This window comes from Suncus etruscus, chromosome 3 (genome assembly GCF_024139225.1).
Source record: "Suncus etruscus isolate mSunEtr1 chromosome 3, mSunEtr1.pri.cur, whole genome shotgun sequence".
Taxonomy (NCBI): domain Eukaryota; kingdom Metazoa; phylum Chordata; class Mammalia; order Eulipotyphla; family Soricidae; genus Suncus; species Suncus etruscus.
In genome coordinates, this window is record NC_064850.1 from 24,911,649 (window position 1) to 24,933,075 (window position 21,427).

The window sequence follows — 21,427 nt, forward strand, 5'->3', positions numbered from 1 at the left end:
AAACCTGGCAGGTGTGTGGTCAACTAGCTGGGCAGAGCAGAGGCAAATTCATTGGAGGAGCAGAGTGTTGTGTATGTAAATATTTTAGGGGATTATTATGTTACTGACCCTAACATGATTGGTGATTGTGCCCTACCCTAGGGTGTGACCTGGCATTCTGCCCCGACTCTAGGGTAGTACCTGATTCTGCTTCCACCATTGGTTGGTATCTGATCCCACCATTGGGTGGTACCTGATTCTGGGGGATAAAAACAAGGGTTTGTGGAAGGCGAGAGGCTTTTGGGCTGGAACTTATGCTGAGTCTTTGGACTTCAGTCTTGTCCATCGAATAAAGCTAATACTTCCACAAGCCTGACTGTCTGCGAGCTGTTTACCCGCCGTTTCACCTCAGAACCATCGGCTAGACAGGGTGGCAGACGCCTGCTCCGAGCTGAAGGGGAAAGACCTCATCCTCCATCCCTCCATCAGACAACCTCTTCAGGGGCTGACTTGCAACAGCAGAGCAGTGTAGGAAGAGGCTGGAGAGGGTCTGAAGTGATAGCACAATGATAGGTGATTTGCCTTGCATGCGGTTGACCTGGGATGGGAACGGGTTCAATTCCAGCATCCCATATGGTCTCTTGAGTTTGCCAGGAGTAAGCCCTGAGTACCACAGGATGTGACCCAAAACCAAAAAATAAAAAAGAAAGGAAGAGGCTGGGGTGGGGTGAGATGTGGAAGGGCAGGGCTAAGGTGGAGATGCTTCACCCAAGGCGTGGGGCTAAGCCAGATAGAGTGGGGCAGGGCAAAGTGCTGGGTGGAGCTGGGGACAGGGTTAAGCTGGAATGCTTATAGGGGCCCTGTAGGGGCCAGACAGTCCTGTAGGGCAGTCTGGCCATATGCCACTAGTTCAGTCCCACCCAACCCCAGAGGTAAGAACTTCCAGAGGGCTGGCCCAGGTACAGCAGGTGACTGAAGGCTGAGGTGCTTCACTGAAAGGGTTCCAGAATCCGCAGGTTCTTGGCCAGGCCATCACCTTGGTGTCCATGCCCTGTAGGAATGATGCTGTAGGGCCTGGAAGGGGGAGCTGTTAAGCTGATTGAGGTCTGAGGGGACCAAGATGGCTTCTTAGCTTTCAGATGGGGGGGGTGCAATTGCCACAGAGCAACAGAATCTTGGAGGTTGTTGTTTTACATCATGAGCCGGAGCATGGAGGGCATGACACGCACCAGGGAGTGGTCTTGCTGTAAAAAATGCAGACTTGGGGGTTCTGGGTGTAGAACCATTCCCCTATACAGAGCCACGAGGCTCCTCAACACACTGACATTGATCATAGCCATAAAGGACAGCCTATTGTAGCTGGCTCAGTAGGTCTTGTTGAGATCCAAAGATTTTTCCTTTACCAGCACCATGCCCAGCAGCTGCTTCAGGACAGTAAGCAACCAATTTTGGTGTTTGAACATACCAGACATGAATGCACCATAGATCATGATCGTCTACTGCTTGTTGTACATGTCACAGTTGAGCTTTTTGAAGATGTCAGCTCAGTAGGACCCATCCAGGACCAGGTGGTTGACTACCATGTTGTGAGGCTACTCCAGATCAATCTTTTGGGGTACATAAACTGTCACAGCTAGGGATTCATGTTGCTGAAGGTCGTCTCCAGTGCCACCAGCTGGCTCTCTATGATGTAGTCAACACAAGAGAAGAGGACCCCAAAGTAGGACAAGACCACCAAATTGGTGCTGGGAATGGGAGCAGAGTCATCCTGGGTGTCTTGTCAGAAGAAGGGGTATTTTATTTTTTGGTTTTGGAGCCACACCCGGCCATGTACAAGAAATACTCCTAGCTATGTGCTCATAAATCGCTCCTAGCAGGCTTGGGGAACATATAGGATGCTGGAAATCAAACCAGGGTTGTTGGCCACGTGAAAGTCAAATGCCCTACCGCTGTGCTAGCACTTAGGCCTCAAGAGGTGGGGCCTTGATGGTGCATATTATGTGCTGGTAGAAGCTCCAGGTGCTATGCGCCAGCAGCACATCCCCATAATCCAACAGCAGCATGATAAACGCAGAGCAGGCATCTGAGACCAACACATGCCTGGGTCCTGGTCTTGTCAAGGCCAGCTCCAAGTACTCCAGGTCCCAGGAGATCTGCAGCAGAAGAAACCCCAGGGTCTTTATAAACTCCCAGATGGGAAGCTCACGCTGCTTTCATAGCTTTCCTCCAGCCCTTCGCTGCAGAGGGTCAGCTGTACCTGGTGCCAGTAAAAAAAAGTGTCCTTTTCCCAACTTCATCATCTCCTACATCATGAAGTTGACCTCGAGGAATCTCTTGCATTTCTCATGATAATCGACTTTGTACTCCAAAGGGCCACAGTAGTTCATTTACCACTGTGTTCATCCAGTGCCTCTAGATGAACTTCTGGCACATGGAAGCCTCCACCGCACCTGAAGAATAGGCCTGCTGGCTTTTGCTGAAGTGCCCATCCATGAACATCTCTATATAGGCCCACCCCATTTGGTGGATGCCATTTCTGATGTTCACCCAAGCGACTGAGTGGGGGTGCGGCCCTCCACTACTCTCAGCTGCCATAGTTGTGTTCAGGACACCGAGGCACTATGGGAACTGTCAACCTACTGCCTGTTGTTTTCCCAGTTGGCCACTGGGGTTGGGATCACACCCATCAGGCCACTCTGAAACAGCCTGACCAGCAAGGCCAGGCCAACACCCAAGACAGGGCCGGGGTATAGGAAGCCGTTATGACATCGCCAATTGATGTCATTATGACGCCACCAAACCCAGAACTTCTGTAGGTCACGCTGGGGGAATAGCCCTTTTTATTTTTCTCTCCCATGGATATATTTGATAATTGTCCAGAACCAGAGACAGCAGGAGCGGGGTGAGGGGGATATATAACAGAGCCCAGGGAGGGAAGCTAGAGGTTGAAGAACAAGAAATAAACACAGAAAAGGGAAGGGCCAGGTTGGGAGCATGGCCAGAAGCCAACCAGATGGGCAAGAGGCAGAGCTACTTGGAGGGGGCAGGTCCTGGACAGGGCCAGAGGAAAAAGGCTTCTCCCACAGAATACAAAATACAGTGACCTGGAAGGTGCTGCCCTGGGCGTGGGGAGGCAGGAAAGAGAAGAGATGCATATGACAGGTGATATCAGTAATAGGTTCCTGCACAGAAGGAGTTTGCAGATTGTACCAAGCAGTATTTGAGCACCATGAGCTTGGCAGTCAGCATCAGACACATAGTGACAGTGGCCAGGCCAGCAGGCCCTTGGGGGTATTGGCCACAGTGATGTTGATGAGGAATATGATGGTTTCTAGCCAGGTGTAGCTAAAAATGAGGAAGTCGATGAAGAAGGAGATGCTCTGGGAGATGGCCAAGCCCATGCTGAGTTGGATGTAGCGCTCAATCTCTATTGCAATGGGTGTCTTGCCCACCTTCAGCCCCAGGCCAGAGTGGCAATGTGCTCATGACTGTGATGTCGCCAGTGGCCACCACCATGCCCCCAGCAGTACCTTCCACACAGTTGGTGAAGAAGGTGGTGTTGTGAGTCATCAGGGGATTGTCATAGGTGCAGTCAAAGGAGTGTTTCTGCTGCTTAGATTCACCCATAAGCATGGAACTATCTGTCCACCTTGCAGCTGTGGGCTGAGATAATGTGCAGGTAACTGGGGACTTGATCTCAGCCCTTGATCTCTACCAGGTCCTCGAAAACTACCTCTTCGGCATTCATCTTTATCTCCTCCCCTTCCTGAATCACCAGGATTTGCTGGGGCACTATGTTCTTGAAGAATCTTACATGATATTGCAACTCCTGGTTTCCTGGTAGTAGTAGAAGCAGTGGGTGATGATATCCACAGTGACCAGCACAATGCCCAGGTAAGGTTGGCACCAGAGGGGTCATCCTCCATGCCTGCCTGGATGCTATAGGCCAGGAAACAGAGTATGGTATAGATTTACAGTAGGACGGAGAAGTCCCCAAAGAGTTGTTGGCAGAATCTGACCAACTTAGGAGTGGCGGAGGGTAGGGTGAGTATATTTGGCCCATCCAGAGCCAGAAACTCCTGAGCTATGTTGTGGTTCAGACCTTGAACACAGTCTTTGATGTACTTCCAGCGTTCCTCTTCCACAAACATCTTGTGCTCTGTCATAGCCACTTCCTTCATGAATGAAGAGTCTGATGCTCTTCTTCCTCTAGTTGAGGAAGAAGCTGTAGTGACTGTGCACACCTGTGCCCTCGCACTTTACCTCCCAGGGTTATTTCTGTCGTTTATTTTATTTTTCTTTTGGTTTTTGGGTCACCAGGCAGCACTCAGGGGTTACTCCTGGCCCTGCACTCAGAAATCGCCCCTGGCAGGCTCAGGAACCATATGGGATGCCAGGGATTAAACCCAGATTTGTCCTGGCTTGGTCTACTGTTGCACTATCACTCTGTCCCCTCCTTTGGTTTTCTATTCTATGAGCATAGTACTCTACTCGGTGCCTACATCTGTTGATGTGGCCCAAATGGTGGCACAGGCTCCAGACTTGTAGAGCTCTGGAGCAACTTTCTATGGGATTTAAGAAGATCTTGTTTGTGTGTATGGCATAGAAGATGAATTCTTCCACTTCCACTATGAATGAAAAGCCTGATGCTCTATTGGTTCTTAACCAGCTTTGGGACTTGGCGGCAGATTCAATAAATAGAAGAGCCATTGTCCAGAACCAGGGATGTCTGCCTGGGCTTATTTTATTTATGGATCATCCCAGTCTCTGTTGTCCACTCTGGTTTTCTCGCTCTTTGATACTTGGCAGAATGCTGTGCTGAGAAAAAGAAATAAAAATAGAACTGGGTATGATGCTAAGCTTGCAAAATGTTATACAGAAAACTACAACTCCAGGAGAAACAAAATTACTGGCTTCTGAAATCTATGACATTCTTCAGTCTTCAGATATGGCAGATGATGGTAGTTTTAATGAAATAAATTCACAACGAAGGACAGCTCATTTTTTTTTTCTGGGAACTACTAACAAACGTGCTAACACAGTGGTTTTGCATATAAATAGTCTTGATGATTCATCTTGGAGAAATCTATGTGAAGAGGCTTTGTTAAAAATTAAAGGTGTAATTAGTTTTACTTTTGAAATGGCTGTTCAAAGATGTGTGGTACGAATCCATTCAGATTTGAAAGCAGAGGCTTTGGTATCAGCTATAGATTAACCAAGGTGATGAAGACTTAGCACATTGTAAAAAGTGAATGTGGTAAAGAGATGCTGGTCCCATTCCAAGATACCCCTGTGGAAGCAGAGCAGAACACCGAGAGTGAGTCCCACGAAGGAGCAAGACAAAGCAGTGTCCTGAGTTGGCACTCATTCAGAGGGTGGAGCCAGCTGGCTGAGCATAGTTATAAACTTTTTTGTCCAGATCATTTTACTGATCACTTCAGTTTGGGGCTCAAGGACTGAGTGAACCAACAAGGGGCCAGTTTTCCATTGTTGTAATGAACTGTCAAATATAATTTGCAAAAAGATATCATGAAAGTTTTTAGATTACATGATTCATATGCAGCATTTTACTTTTTTTTTTGACATTTTAACCCACTGAGTGGTACAATGACAGAGGCTCTATACAGGTGGAGTTGCTTTGTTTATGAAGGTATTTGCTTGCGTTTTTTTCTTTGACTCATGAGTATATACTATGTTTTTACATGAATATTTCTTCTGCCTTTTTTACATAATTGAAGTAGTTACTATTTTGTTGTTTTATAAATATATTTGTTTTGATCCAGCTAAAATTAATTCTTTTGAAAGCAGTTTGGAACATTTATATTTTATAAATATATACATATTTATATATGTATATATACATATGTAAGTATATATATATATTATTTTTTTAAATAACAGGTCAAGTTGACTTAATTTATATATTAATATTATATATCATAATATTACTAATCCTTTCTCCATCATTTGAAAGAGAAATCACAGTTGAAACTAAACTTAGTATGTAGTTGAACATATATCTAGGAATATTACTGCTCTTAGAATATGTTTACAGTCATTTGATACTATGGCCACTACCACCAATTTAATAAATTTATGTCTTGAGAACTGCTAAGAAAGAACAGAATAATGTATTAGGCAATAAAAATATTGGTAAAAGTGGTGCTACACCTTGAATATTAGCCATGATGGTTTATGAGGTATTGTCATAATCTTTGATTCATGTATTTGTACATAAAATAGGGTGAAACTTCTTGGTTTATAAAATTAAATAAAAAGTATATGCACAATATTTGCATATGCATGGGGAAACATTTTCACTCATTCCTACTAGTAATGTATAACATTATGGAAAATAACTACAATTAAATCAATCAATGTACACATCTCTGATTTAACAATTACGTTTGGGAATTGGTTCCATCATTTTTCACAATTGATCCCATAATATTACTTATGAAATGATGTATATATGTTTTACCTACTTCAGCCTGTTAAAGAAAAATATGGGAATGCCTTTAATTCACAATTATTGTAAAATGCATTGTTGCATTGTGTCCACACAGTTGAAGTTCTACAAAGTTGCTTAAAAGAATTAGTTTATAGAACATTTTTATGGAAAAATTCCCACTGTACTTTCACTCTGGCCCTCCCACTGTTACACGCAACAACAAAATGTTAAGTTAAATACATGATATTAAACAGTGTGTAGTAGGCCACCATCTGGGTTAAAATTAATAGGAAAAGAACATGCTTTATGTTCTAGTATATGCATAAGTTATTTCCAGCAGGATATCCAAAAAATAGAGTACTGCAAAAGCATGAATAGAAACAGGATTGAGAACAGGGTTTTTTCAATAAATCATCTTATACATCATTCAAATTTTAAATCTTAGAACCAATGGTAAACATAAAGTATTTATTGAGGAGCTATTATATTCCAAGAGTCATAAGACAAGGAGCTTTCACTTGCATCCTTAAATTATTCAGCTTGATTAAACATTAAGAGGCTAAAGAGAAAATAGTAAGAAACTCACATACAATGCCATGAATTATTGAGGGGCGAAGTGAACCAGGACAAACATAAAGTAACAAAAGAGTGATTAATTTTCACTTAAAGTAAATTTTAGTTTGAAATGAAGAATTAATTATACATTATAAATTATAGAGAAGGAAGTTAACAGTGATATCCAGTGAAAAATATTTTAATGAGATATGTCAATGGGATTAAACTAATACCACAGCATCAAATGAATCTTTTAAAATCATATTGCTAAAATTATAGCTTAACTTAAAGTAGTCTTTAAAGGTAAGTGAGGAAGAAATATTAAATATTTTAAAGATAGGCTAAATCAATAATCTCCTTTTTTTTTTGTTTTTCGGGCCACTCCCATTTGATGCTCAGGGGTTACTCCTGGCTAAGCGCTCAGAAATTACCCCTGGCTTGGGGGGACCATACGGGACGCTGGGGAATCGAACCGTGGTCGAGATCTTTCCTTGGCTAGCGCTTGCAAGGCAGATACCTTACCTCTAGCGCCACCTCACTGGCCCCTTATTCTTAATTCGTAAACATTTAAATTAGCAGCTAGTACAATAAAGTCCTTGATTATTGTTTTAGGATTGTTGTAAAACCTCAAAAACATGTGTGGCCTTTTACTATGTTAAAACATTTGTAAAAATTTAATGTAACTTATTCTTATTTGTCCTCTTTTTGGGGGGTTTGGGGGATTCCCATTTAAGTGATACTCCAGGATTACTTCTGGCTCTATGTTGAGGATCACTCCTGGCAGGTTAGGGAGACCATATTTGGTGGCACATATGGCACCTGGCTGAGCTGCGTGTAAGGTAAGTGCCTTATCTGCTGTATTATTGCTCCAGCCTGAAATATTTTCAAAACATTTTATAGTTCTCTCAATAATCGTTGAAAATTATTAATATCATCTCATAATTTTTTTGTTTTGTTTCTTTTTGGGGTCACATCCAGCAGCGCTCAGGGGTTACTCCTGGCTCTATGCTCAGAAATCGCTCCTGGCAGGCTCAGGGGACCATATGGGATGCTGGGAATAGAACCACTGTCCTTCTGAATGCAAGGCAAATGCCTTACCTCCATACTATCTCTCTGGCCCCCTTCATCTCATAAATTTTGATGTTCCTTGATGAATATAAAGATAAAAGCACACAGTAACATATATATATATATATATATATATATATATATATATATATATATATATGAGATGAAAGAATAGAAAAGAATTTAAATTCTATAGTTAGGAATAGAATGAACAAATATATTTTATTAACGTAATAAAAAACTTCCATTATTAGATATTGTGAACTTGGTGATGATCATATTAGGGATTACAGGAGTAAAATATTATTATTTTTATATGGTAAAAATGTACCATCAAAATGAATCAGAATTTCAATTGAAATATATCAAAATAAAGTAATATATGAAAGTTCATAAAATAAAGTTCATGCATTACATAATAATATATCTTAAAAAAATGAAAGGAGGGCCCGGAGCAGTGGCGCAAGTGATAAGGTCTCTGCTTTGTGCGTACTAGCCTAGGACGTGCTATCCCCCAGCATCCATATGGTCCCCCAAGCCAGGAAAGATTTCTGAGCGCATAGCCAGGAGTAACCTCTGAGCATCACCAGATGTGGCCAAAAAAAGAATCGAAAGCAAACTGATACATCAAATCTAATTTAAAAGGAAAGAAAATGAGCCTAGTAAAATATAGATTACATAAATTACTAAAAACAATACATTATTAAAAGTTAAAATAGCAATATATGCATTAATATTGTTAAAATGACGCAAATCAGGAAAATGCAATGAACCCAACTGTATTTTGACTGTAAATGTGCTAAAAGATCAGAGAAACCTGAAGTCTTGTCTTGATATTTTAGAAATATCAACATTTGCTTTGTAATGATGGCTCTAGTCACAAAAGTACAATAAGACAAAAGACAGTAATAGGAATCTGCCTCAAAACTAGTCTAAAACAAAAGAATTACAAAGCATTTTACCCTCAAGTATCACAATTCAAATAATTGCTGAAGATATTTTATATTCATCTCATGTATAACATATACATGATAGTTTTACATGTCAAAATATAAATTCTGATGACTACCAATAAAGAGCCAAGCAAGAAAACAGAGAACAGAACAAAAAGACCTTCAGGAAAGTTCTGTGTTGTTTACAAATTTAAATAATATCAGCCTATCCCCTTAAAAAGGTAAATAAGAGCCCAATGAGAATGCAAAGCATGTGACAACTAGACGAGTCCTCAACCTCACATTACCAGATACAAACTTGGAGGATCATGAACATTGCCATATTTGGCATTGAGGTCCTTGACCACAGCCTGAGGTGGCCCAAGTGGTTCCCAGCAATGCAGGATCCAAATAGTGCCATACCCTGAGGCCCTAACATTGGACCCACAGCCCCATTAGAAAAGTATCTTCAGGAGTGGTCCCCATCCCCTTCTCAAGCATTGCCTGAGAAGCCCTCAAAATACACTTTAAATTTTTATTTATAAAAGGGAAATTTAAAAATTAAATTTTATATATAAATTGAAATTAATAAAAATGGTGACTGCAGAAGTATGCATACTTCCCTATATGTGGAAAATAATCTTTCATATTTGAAAAAGAAGTTCCTTTAAAATAAAAATCAGTGAACAAAATACATAGAAAAATTGAAACATGTTTTAAAATAGAAAGGATAAAAATGTACAATGATTTCAAAATGACTTAGCTATAACAGTTTATTTTACTATGACTATATTATCACCAAAATTATATAGCCTCGCCATGTTGATAAAGCCAGTGATAACATCTCTATTTCTATATGTTTCTCTCTATAGTTGAGTTTTTTTGCATCAATTTACACTCAACCACATTCCTGTATTTGAGATCCATCTTTTCTTGGACTTATATGACTTGGCTTTCCAGAAGTCTTTACCATGCCTCTGAATTCTTTGACAATTCCTCTTCCATGGCTAAAACTTAAGTATTACTCCTTAATTTGTTTAGAGTTAACATCCAGATTATCTGAAGTTCTAACTAAAATATAAATAAGTTGTCTCATTTCAGCTCTCATAGCCAGTCCCCTAGAACCAAGAAGATGCGTATCGGCATATTGGCTTTGCTCAGGGACTTCTCTCCAAAAGATCATCTAATTTAATTTGAATAACAAGTGATATAATAACATCATAAACAATAGCTATTTGATAGTGACATAAGACTTTAATCTGGTTTGGAGAATATTCATCACAGCATGAGATCATCTACTGCTATAACCCAAAAAGCCTATTTTTGAAAGATAAAAAGTTTAAGCATTATTTAAAATCAGAAAACGTTACATCCATATAAACTAATGCCAAAACCAAGATGCAATTTGCAACTCAATAAATATGTGAAACAATAATCCTGCTGTGAAAGTAAAGTCATACTGAGCTTGACATCAGCATTCAAGTAAAGAGCAGGGCCTCTCAACTGGTGCTTTGGCCAGTACATGATCTTCTGAGTCAGGTGCTCGGGACAGCCATGGGAAACCTTATTCTATTGAAAATTAAGAGATAAGTGATATGCTAACAGCCAAATAACTTGTCTTTTTATCATGGAACATGTCAAAAAGATTGATGAAAATGGAACCACTATGACCTGTTACCATGGAGAGTGGATGTGGGAGATGGTAAGCAAGGTTGGATAGAAAATGCTCTGGGAACATGGAGAGTACAATACTAAGAACAACTTAGAGAAGTGACCAAAACAGAGGAACTCATTGGCATCGATGATTGAGAGTCTGAATTCATGCAAAAACAATAGAGAGACTGAAAGTCTGGGTAACAAAAATTCATACATAGAAAGGTTATATTAAGTAACAGAAGCAGCTGACAACTAATGAGACTAGCGATGCACTTCATTCGAAAGGTGGTTTAATTTCTAAAATGGCCAGTTTAATTTCATTCCTGCTGAGAAGAATATCCTTACCAGATTCAAATAATTATTCAACAAAATGTAAAAATTTGCATTCAGATTCAGTATTACATTTCACTTCCCCGACAGTTCATTCAGAGAGCTATAATACAAAGGAAAGATACTAAATCAGAATCATCATTGTGACAATGATAATAATAATAGCTAGAATGTATGAGTTCTTACTGTGCTCCAGACACCGTGGTAAGGGTGTTCATGCGTTTTTCTCATTTAATCCTCAGCCAATTATGTAGAGATGATTATATCCCCTATTTTCAAAGAAGGAAACAGGCTGATAGAGAAACTCATCCTTGCAACTGAAAATTAGCAAAGCTGGACATGGAATCCAGGATGGGCTTTAGAATATATTCAGTTTTCTTATGCTTAATTAGCCAAATTCAAATGATGTCTTTCTGTGTGGTAAGTATTTTGAAAATCAGATGTTTGCATTTCTAGTCAGAACACATGTTAATAAAAGTCAGAAGAAGAAAATAACAGAAGGTCAACCAAGATATTCCAATCAACTTTAGGTCTCTCAGCATCATTTAGGAATGTTGCAAATTCATGTTAGTTTGAAGACTTGGAGTCTTACTAAGGAAAGAGTTGCAAAGTCAGAATTATGGAGACCTAAGATCTAAGTGTCCATTTAAAAATAAAGGAGAATAAGAAAAGAATTATGACGAGGGTTATTAAATTAGAATATCAGAGCATCAAAAAGACACTAGGATATGATGCAATTTAAAATCAGAAATAAAACTGAAATCAAGAAAGACATAATGAATTGTCCCACTGTTTAGTCAGTCACAGAACAAAGACTACAGACTGAGACCATAGTGTGGTGATTCTGTTAATCACAAGGACTCAGTGGTGGAAATTAATCCCTCAAACCACAAGCTTCTAAGATGGGACTGGCAATATTGCAAGCAATAAACCGTATTTTTAACCACAAAGGAACATTATTTTTAAGCAGAAAATTTAGTATGTAGAAGACACTTCTGCAGCTAACAGACCTGCCTGGTTTCAAATTTAACTTTCTGATTTACTGAGGCCAAATACTCTACATAAATGTCATTTTTTTAAAAAAGAAGTGACGATTGTTTTAATGCTATGATGAAAATAGGTAAAAGGTAATGAATGGGTATGGAACTCTACATGTCTATTCAAAATGTATATTTTTCCCTGAAAAGAAAAAGCAGTATATTGTTTGTTCAATCATCAGTTTTGTACTTGGTAGGTGTGAACTTAAATCTCACTTCCTTAAAGGATATGTAATTTGGGAAAGAGACTCTCTGTGCTTTTAGCTTCTTTATCTATAAAATACAAATGACCTGTTTCTAAGGATTTAGATAATGCAAATAAAAAACCTAGTTTGCATCTCAAGACATAGTCACCCTTGAGTGAAATTATCTTGACTCTGTTCTGTAATGTGCAATATGTTTAACACTCCCATTTGTTTCCAGTTTTTGTGACATAATAAGCTGTTACTTTTGCTTTAATTTTTACTCAGAGAGTGGCTGGGCTGGGGGCGAGGATTAAAGGAACCAGCAGTCTGCAGATATACTAGAGAAAGTGAATGCTAAAGTACAAAGGATTTTATAGTGTCCTGTTTCCAAATTTAAGACAATGTGCTCTCACCAGAAATATAAAAAAGTACAGATACAGCTAAACCACCTTGACAACAGGATAGCTCTAGCTATGCTATAAGTTTTCCTACCATAATTCTGAATGGAAAAATTCAGAGCTGAGGTCACCAGAAAAGTGAGAAGGGAAGCCTCTAGAATTATTCACCAAGTGGTCAATACCACTTGAGTGGGATCCTTAGCTGTAGCATCAGGTACGATTGCCAGAAGCTTTTTCTCTTTGCTTAAGGAAGATAAATTTTTCAGGGGTGTACTGAGTGATGTTATTTTCTGAAAAGGTAGGTCAACATCTGGGAACCATAACCTCAGATGCAGTTAAATGAAGACCTGAAAAAGCATAATTTGTTGACACAACAACAGCTGGAGCTAGGACTCAGACAGTTTTATTGAAACTGAAGGTAGGCCCTAACATCTAGATTTTGTATTTTAATGCCCATTAAGTAATAGGCAGTAAGAATGTGACAAGTTGGGATTGAGGAGAACTGGAAAGATAGGGGAGGAAGAAGTTGGCTGACCCAGGTTCATCTGGCTGACCCACCACCAGATATGTATATGGTCCCTCTGAGCACAATTAGGACTGATCCTGAGCACAAAGCAAGGAGTAATCCAGGGGTCATAAACTCCCAATAAAGTTGGGACTAAAAATCTTACATTGTAGAACTTCATCTCTTGAAAGAGCAGGTCATCCTTAAGTTGGTATGATGGCAGCCATGCCAGCCAGTGAGTCACCCCCAAATTACTCATTGGATGGGATGTGCACCAAAGACCAGAGTTGGTGTGTGGTCATAGCCCTGGGTTCACAGCTCCTGAGTATTGGAGACCCTATCTGCCTCCTGAAAAGAATCATCTGGAAAGCTTATTAAAACACAGAGTCCTCAATTCACCTCTAAGATTCTGCTTCAGCAGGTCTGAAAATTGCATCACTAATGAGGTTCCAGGTAGTGCTGAGACTGCTGGTCCACCAAGTAAAACCAAATAGTCTTTCTCTAAGGGCTGCATTATTGGGGAAAATGACCTTACACATGGATTTTCCCTGACTCAGAGAGATGAGAAGAAAGCCTATTTATTTATATAATTTTTCTGCCATGCCTCGTAGTGCCTAGAGTTTCCTAAATCTGTATTCAGGGATCACTCCTGATGGGGCTTGAGGGACCATGTTGGGTACATGAAATTGCACTCAGTTCAATCACATGCGAAGCAAGTATATTATCCATTGTACTATCTCTTCAGATTCTAAGGAAGTTTATTTTTGTTGAGGGCTTCTATGTAGTGTATTAGTTTGGTATAAAGTCATCTATGCTCCAGGGTAGCTCAAGAGTGCTACATCTCAAACTAATATGTAAATGCTGGTCTGGGTTGTGGGTTCCCCCAAGGCATATGGAAGAAGTTAACATAAGATTGCTTTGTGAGGAAACTTTCACAAACAGGATTTTGTAAGTTTCACATTTAAATAACTCATAACTAGCAATGACCCAACCACAAAAAAATGTTTACCAAGAGGTAGAGCCTATAGAAATAAGCAGATTAATACCCCACCAAACTCATGTGAAAAGATGAGAAAAATCCTATTTTCAATAATTTAAAGATATACAAATAATATAAAACACAAAAAAAGAATTTCTCAAAATGAAAAATAATAGCCAACTTTATAACATTTCGATATATTTCATGTTAGATACCTATAAATAACTGACAAATTGGGAAAGATACTAAATAAGTTATATGGGAGATACCATAGAGCAGGGGTCCTCAAACTTTTTAAACAGGGGGCCAGTTCACTGTCCCTTAGACCATTGGAGGGTCTGACTATAGTAAAAACAAAACTTATGAACGCATTCTTATGCACACTGCATATATCTTATTTTGCAATGAAGAAACAAAACAGATACAAATACAATATGTGGCCCGCGGGCCATCAAAAGGATAAACTTGCAATATTTCAAGGGATGATAGATGCCTAGATTACCCTTAACACCAGAATATAGGGATGAGGACAGAAAAGGAAAGAAACCAAAAAAGAAGATAAGGAAGAAACATAATGGGGGAACAGGGTTTGGAGCTTACATTATACTAGGGATGTGAGACAGGAGAGTAGTATAGCTCTATATTCAAAGCAAAGATGCAGCAGCATTGAAATAATTCAAAGTACAACCACAATTTTAAAATATGTCCATAAGGTAGCAGGTGGGGGTGGGGGTTTGAGGTTGGGGTTAGAGAACTCATGTAACACTTGGGGAGGGAGGTTGATAAGTGAGTATTGGTATTAGAATATCATATGCCTAAGAAAGACTTACTACCTACCAATGATTTTGTAAATCATGACTTTGTAATTGAATTAAAAATATTAAAAAATAGTAATGTGAATAAGAAATAAGTTTCACAGAATTCAGAACTGGATATAAGCATATAAAACCAATACAACTAACTAGTATAGGGTGAAGGAAATATCATAGTGGTAGAGACATATCTTGCACATGTCTGACCAAGGTTCACAAACCCATGTGACATGGTATCCTTCACACTATCAGGTGCAATCTTAAAGGACTCTTGAGTACCACTTGGAGGGGAGTGTCCTGGCAGGCCCAAGTAGTCCTTCATCCTCATGTGCTCATGTTGAAACTCCCAGCCTAGCAGAAGTTTTATGGAGAGGTGTCCAAAAAAACAAACAAACAAACAAAATACTACTAAATACTGGTGGAGTTATATTAAGGATTGCATGACAATTGCAACTAAATGGGATTTTTAGTAATTAACTAAAAATAGAATAGGGACCATTTTAAAAGACATTGTGGTTAAGATTATTATAGGGATGCAGACATGGTATAAGGGTTAAGCACATGACTTGTATGCAACTAACCACAACTTGATACTCCTGAGTATTTCTCAGTACAGCCCTAGAGGCCATCCTAAATACAATCTCAGAGGTTTGGGGTTCATCTAGATCTCCATGTTTAAACAAACAAACAAATTCTAAAACTAGAACTCTACTTTTTAGGGCATAGAAGGATAAAACTATGACAATTCACCTGTAAACATATTATAGTTAGGCTTACATATAAAAACAGCTGGGAATACAGAATGGAAGATAGTGCCTTTCAAGTGTTGAGAGAATATAATTGCTAGTCCCGAATTTTCTATTCAGATAAATCAGCATTTAATAATGAAGATAAAATTCAATAACAGAGACCTATTTAATGTTGCTTCCCAGCAAGAAGGAAAGAGTCTAGAAGTCTGAACCACAGAACACTGGTGAGCAATGGATATAATAAATAGTCTCTATTGTACATTGACAAAAGCAATGCAATTAAAACCAAGTAATTTAAGAGCTTTAAAAAAACTATTGAACTAAAACTAGGTAATTCTTAATGTGCAAAATGAGATGAATGAAGAAAGTGGAAGAACATTAATGTCTTTAGATGTCTGAGAAGACAAAAAGAGACACAGGTAAGTTTGAGACCAAGTATACATCATTTCAAAGGTACATTTGCAAAGGTAAAATAATAGAATAGGATGGAATTCTTCCCAGCATGCAGAGATAACAGATGTTGAGACTTAAAAATGTTATGAACATATGTATAATAATAGAAGTATAAATATACTTATAAAATTATATATACCAAGTTCAGTATAGTATTTACTGTACACTACAAGGGGAATGGATATGGTAAAAGGAGAGAGATAGGTTTACTATCTAAATAATGTGTAATCATAGTACACAAATACAATCTGCTTGATTTGTAATCAAACTTGCTTGTATATACATTGTATATACCACCCATTATTTTGATCTTGGTAAAATATATATTTGTAATATTTATAATGACTTTTTCTTTTTTGGTTTTTTTTGGGCCACACCCATTTGATGCTCAGGGTTGACTTCTGGCTAAGCGCTCAGAAATTGCCCCTGGCTTGGGGGGACCATATGGGATGCCGGGGGATCGAACCACTGTCAGGATCTTTCCTTGGCTAGCGCTTGAAGGCAGACACCTTACCTCTAGCGCCACCTCGCCGGCCCTATAATGACTTTTAAAAAAAATTTTTTTTATTTAAACAACTTTATTACATACATGATTGTGTTTGGGTTTCAGTCATGTAAAGAACACCACCCATCACCAGTGCAACATTCCCATCACCAATGTCCCAAATCTCCCTCCTCCCTACCCAACCCCCACCTGTACTCTAGACAGGCTTTCTATTTCCCTCGTACATTCTCATTATTAGGATAGTTCAAAATGTAATTATTTCTCTAACTAAACTCATCCCTGTTTGTGGTGAGCTTCATGAGGTGAGCTGTAACTTCCAGCTCTTTTCTCTTTTGTGTCTGAAAATTATTGCAAGAATGTCTTTCATTTTTCTTAAAACCCCTAGATGAGTGAGACCATTCTGCGTCTTTCTCTCTCTCTCTGACTTATTTCACTCAGCATACTATAATGACTTTTTTAAGAAAAGAAGGCAAGAACACCATTAGCAAAGTCAATAAAGAGAGGCCTGATGAGTTGTAAAAATAAACCAATTTTCATGAATTTATTTTTCAAAAAGATGTGAGTGGGTTACACTATCAGGTAGTAGATTCAAGAAAGAACAAATTAACAGGTGCCTATTCTATTCAGAATATCTATTCCTTCACCTTGAATATTTACCTACTTGTGTGCTGTTCCTATACACAGATGTTGCTACATACACAGAGATCACACTCTGCTTCACCAAAAAGACTCTGCCATAGCTTCCCCTTCCCCTCACCCACCCCACTGAAATGTAAAGACCCACTGAGGCTTGATTAAATTGGGTAGGTACTTTTGTTTGTAATATTATCTGTCTCTCCTCCCAGGTGGATTAAGCCTAGTCAATAAAGATTGCAGAGGAAGGACAGTTTGGCAGGTTCTCAGTCAATGAGGCAGAAAGGCCCTTCCTCTCCCATATGACTGTCTTGGTTTATTAATTCTCCTGGAGTCCCTGCTTCAGACCCTTTCTCCCTGGATTGGATTAAGGCAATACTTACTAAATATTTCCCTAAAACCCTTTCTGGAAAAACTAATTGTGTGAAACCTACATAATAAAGAGTGTGTTCTTATCCTAATGATTTTATCTGTGGTCAAAATGGAGGTGAATGAATAAGAGGTTCTATTAGATGAAATGTAAAGCAAATTCTATAGATCTAGTAAAATCTTGCAAACCTGATAAGTGCTAACAATACATCAGTTACCTTAAAACATACACAAGGAAAAAATAAAAAAAGACTGAAAAAAGGTTTTAACCAATTCATTTATAATTCATTTCTTTCTTATTTCTTAAATGTCAGACTCCAAAAATCTGCAATATGTATATTTTTGCTTTTATGCCTTCTTAGAGACCCATTTGAATTCAAAGAAAATCTGCCATTAGGGGCCAGAACAATAGCACAGTAGTAGGGCATTTGCCTTGTACACAGCTGACCCAGGACAGACCAGGGTTTGATTCCAGGCATCCCATCTGGTCCCCAAAGCCAGGAGCAATTTCTGAGAGCATAGCCAGGAGTAACACACCTGAGTGTCACTGAGTGTGGACCAAAATTAAAAATAAAATAAAATAAATGTGCCATTAAATGACTTTATTATTTGCACTTAGCCTATAAAAATGGTATAGTAGGTAGGGCACACTTTGCATCCAGCCAACCCAATTTTGATCCCTGATGTCTTTTATGGTCCCCTGACTCTGCTAGGAGTGATCCTTGAGTGTAGAGCCAGGAGTAAACCCTAAGTAACACAGGGTGTGACCCAAAGCAAACAAAAGAATCACATGAAAATCATTCTTCTTTTTAAAAAGTGACTCATATCATACAATGTGTTGTTTATAAATTCCAAAACAATTCTTGTTAAGTGATTGTTATGAAAATCCCCAGAAAAATAAAAACTAAAATTAGACCTTTTGGCTTGTCTGTCTTCACGGTCAGGTATGTGCAAGATTTGACCTTTGCCCCTCCCTAGCATTTCATTTCAAGAAAAGCAACAGCATAAGGACAGATGTCAGAGTAAGAAAATTGCCTTCCTTGCCTTTAAAATTAAAGCAGACAGGTACAAAAAAGGTAAAAGAAAAAAACATGTGTGCACAGATGTGGTAACAGACTTTAGAGATCTATTTATGGCATTACTTATGTAGCAAAAAATAGGTATGTGCACTGAAGTGTTTTCATTTGTTTGGTTCTTATTTGTTCTTGCCTTAGATAAATATAACACCTACAAGAATTATTTTCATTGAAATAGCTCTACTAGCCCCTACCTCATTTATTCGTGGATCTGTTTGTTTTGTTTTTAGCACATTCAACAGGGATTAGTCCTGGCTCTCTTCTGCTCAGGGATCACTGCTGGCAGGCTCAGTAGACCAAATGGAATGGCCCAAAATTGACCTAAGGAACACGGTTTTCATAATCCAGAAACACATAAATCACAATAAAATCACTCATTGTATCACATATAAAAGAGTGATTTCATAAATGATCTGATCTTATTTTTAAAATTACATGTAGAATATAAAAGAAATTAACTACAGGGGGAAGGATCAAGAAGACACATGATTTGCAAGTGCCTGACCGAAATTTGATTCCCAACATCATAAATTGTATCTGAGCACCACCAGGAGTATATTACTTAGTATAAAGCCGAGAGAATCCCCAATTGTCAGGTTTAACCTGACAGACAGAATGTAACTGTAGAACATAGTAAGAAATATTTGCAAAATTAAAAGCATTAGGAAAGCAGTTAAATTCATTCATTCATTTTAGTATATAATAATAACACATGCATTTTCCAGGTAGTTTAACAAGAGAGAAACTAATAAACTTTTAATTATGTAAAGTGAATGTAACACAAACCTTAAAAATATAAATATATTGATTTGAGTATAATTTTAAAACAGCCCAAACATAGGTATGGAAGAATTCCTAAATTGAAACTTATATATCTATACCATTCAAGAATTTCCTTGAACTTATGAGTTTTGAAGATAGAAAAATGTATGCATATGTATATTTTTGAGTATGGTCCATTTTCATCAATTTTCAAGGTTTTGGTGGGGTGATAGTACAGTACTTAGTGCATGTGGCCAACTTGGGTTCAATCTCCAGCATTCCAAATGGTCTTCCATGCCTGCCAGGTATGATTCCTGAGCACAAAGCTAAGAATAAGCCTTGAGCACCACTGGATGTGTTCCCCAAACTAAAAGTGAAAAACATACTTAGAAAACCAATGATGGTGGCTGGATCGATGGCACTAGAGGTAAGGCATCTGCCTTGGGCCCTGGTTTAATCCCCTTGCATTTATGGTCCTACCAAGCCAGAGCGATTTCTGAGCTCATAGCCAGGAGTAACCCCTGATTGCCCCGCCTCCAAAAAAAAAAAAAAAAGCAACCCAATGATGTAGCAGATCAGAATTGAGTATGTCACAGTTTTACCATTCCGTTAAATGTCTGATAATTAAAAAGCAATATCATGTTTTATTAATAGCAAAAATCTAAAAGTTTTAATTATCATTAAATGAAGTAGTTTAAAGTTGCTTCTAGAAGCAATTTCTCTTTTGCTTTGGGACTTCCAAGCAATGTTCATAGCAAATTGCCAGTGATACTCAATTGACAAGATGGTTCATGCTTAGTTTGGCAATGTAATATTGCTTGGATCAGAGATGCTGGGTGTCACCAGAGTCACCCTGTTTGGATTTGGGGGACCCAGGCCACACCCCACAGATCCAGAGGGTTTTTAGGGCAACACACAGCAGTTCAGGGGAAGAGGAGTGGTGAGAAATAGTACAGAGGGGAGGGGTTCCTAGTACCTAGACAGAAATCAAAGCCTTCTGCTCCAGTCTTTTGAAATGCTTCTACATTCCCTAGAAGTAATTATTAAGGTTTTATAATAGTTCTTGCATTCATAATAAAGTAAAGTACACTTGCAATTTTTCAGTTGAGTTTTGGGGCCATACCTACCAGTGCTCAGGGCTTACTCCTGGATCTGCACTTGGGGGACCATATGGGGTGCCTGGAAGTAAACCTACTTTGGCCATGTGCAAGGTAAGCATCTTACCTGCTGTACTATCGCTCTGGCCCCCTCCATATTATTTTTTAAAAGAGACAAAAGAGTAAAAATGAATTCTAGTGGCCTGAAAATAGCCTCCAAATTGTCAGGTTCATTTTCCTAGTACCAGTAATATATGAAAAACACATTACATGCTTTAAGCATTCAAGGCAAAGACAGTAGCCTAAATTTTTCCAGGTGGTTTTCGATGTAAACAGAATTGTTTTGAATAAAATGCCCCAGTAGATTTGACTAGAAGAGAAAGTAACTTGATGAGGGGAGCAGAGAAGTACATGAAGATGGACCACAAGCCAAACAATAAAAGAAAACCATTAAAAGTGAAAAAAAAAGGGGGGGGTCAAAGAAATGCAGTCTCCAACAGGGTTAAGAAGGAACCAGTTCCCTGGATATTATCTTTAACTTAACAAAATAGATTTCCGGCCAGACTTCTAAATGATAAGGGAAAAACAAACAACCCAACTCATTTTAAGTTTCTCAGTCATCAAAGTAAATTGTTAGAAAAGCTGTAAAAAACTTAAACAGAATCTTTCTTCTTGCATCAGTAGATCTGTAACTGATCCTGAATCTTTTCACCTTGATTTTGATTATGTTTAATTTCTGGTCTCTAGAAAATTAGGATATGAGAAATTTTATTCAACACTATATGTGCTTCCCAATGAGAAGAATTAAGCACAGCAACAACATCACAGGTGATAAGGATTAAATCTAGCTAACTTTTTTCACCCTAACGCAAATATTACAGATAACATTTTTACAG

The 21,427-nt window shown here is 38.5% G+C and overlaps 1 protein-coding gene and 1 pseudogene across 1 annotated transcript in view; one reads left to right on the plus strand and one right to left on the minus strand.

Annotated features, from left to right (window-relative positions):
* CEP128 (centrosomal protein 128) overlaps positions 1-21,427 on the minus strand; it is a 423,508-nt gene that overhangs the window by 108,767 nt on the left and 293,314 nt on the right. The window lies entirely within an intron of this gene.
* On the plus strand, positions 4,589-5,443 carry LOC126003896 (armadillo repeat-containing protein 1-like; annotated as a pseudogene).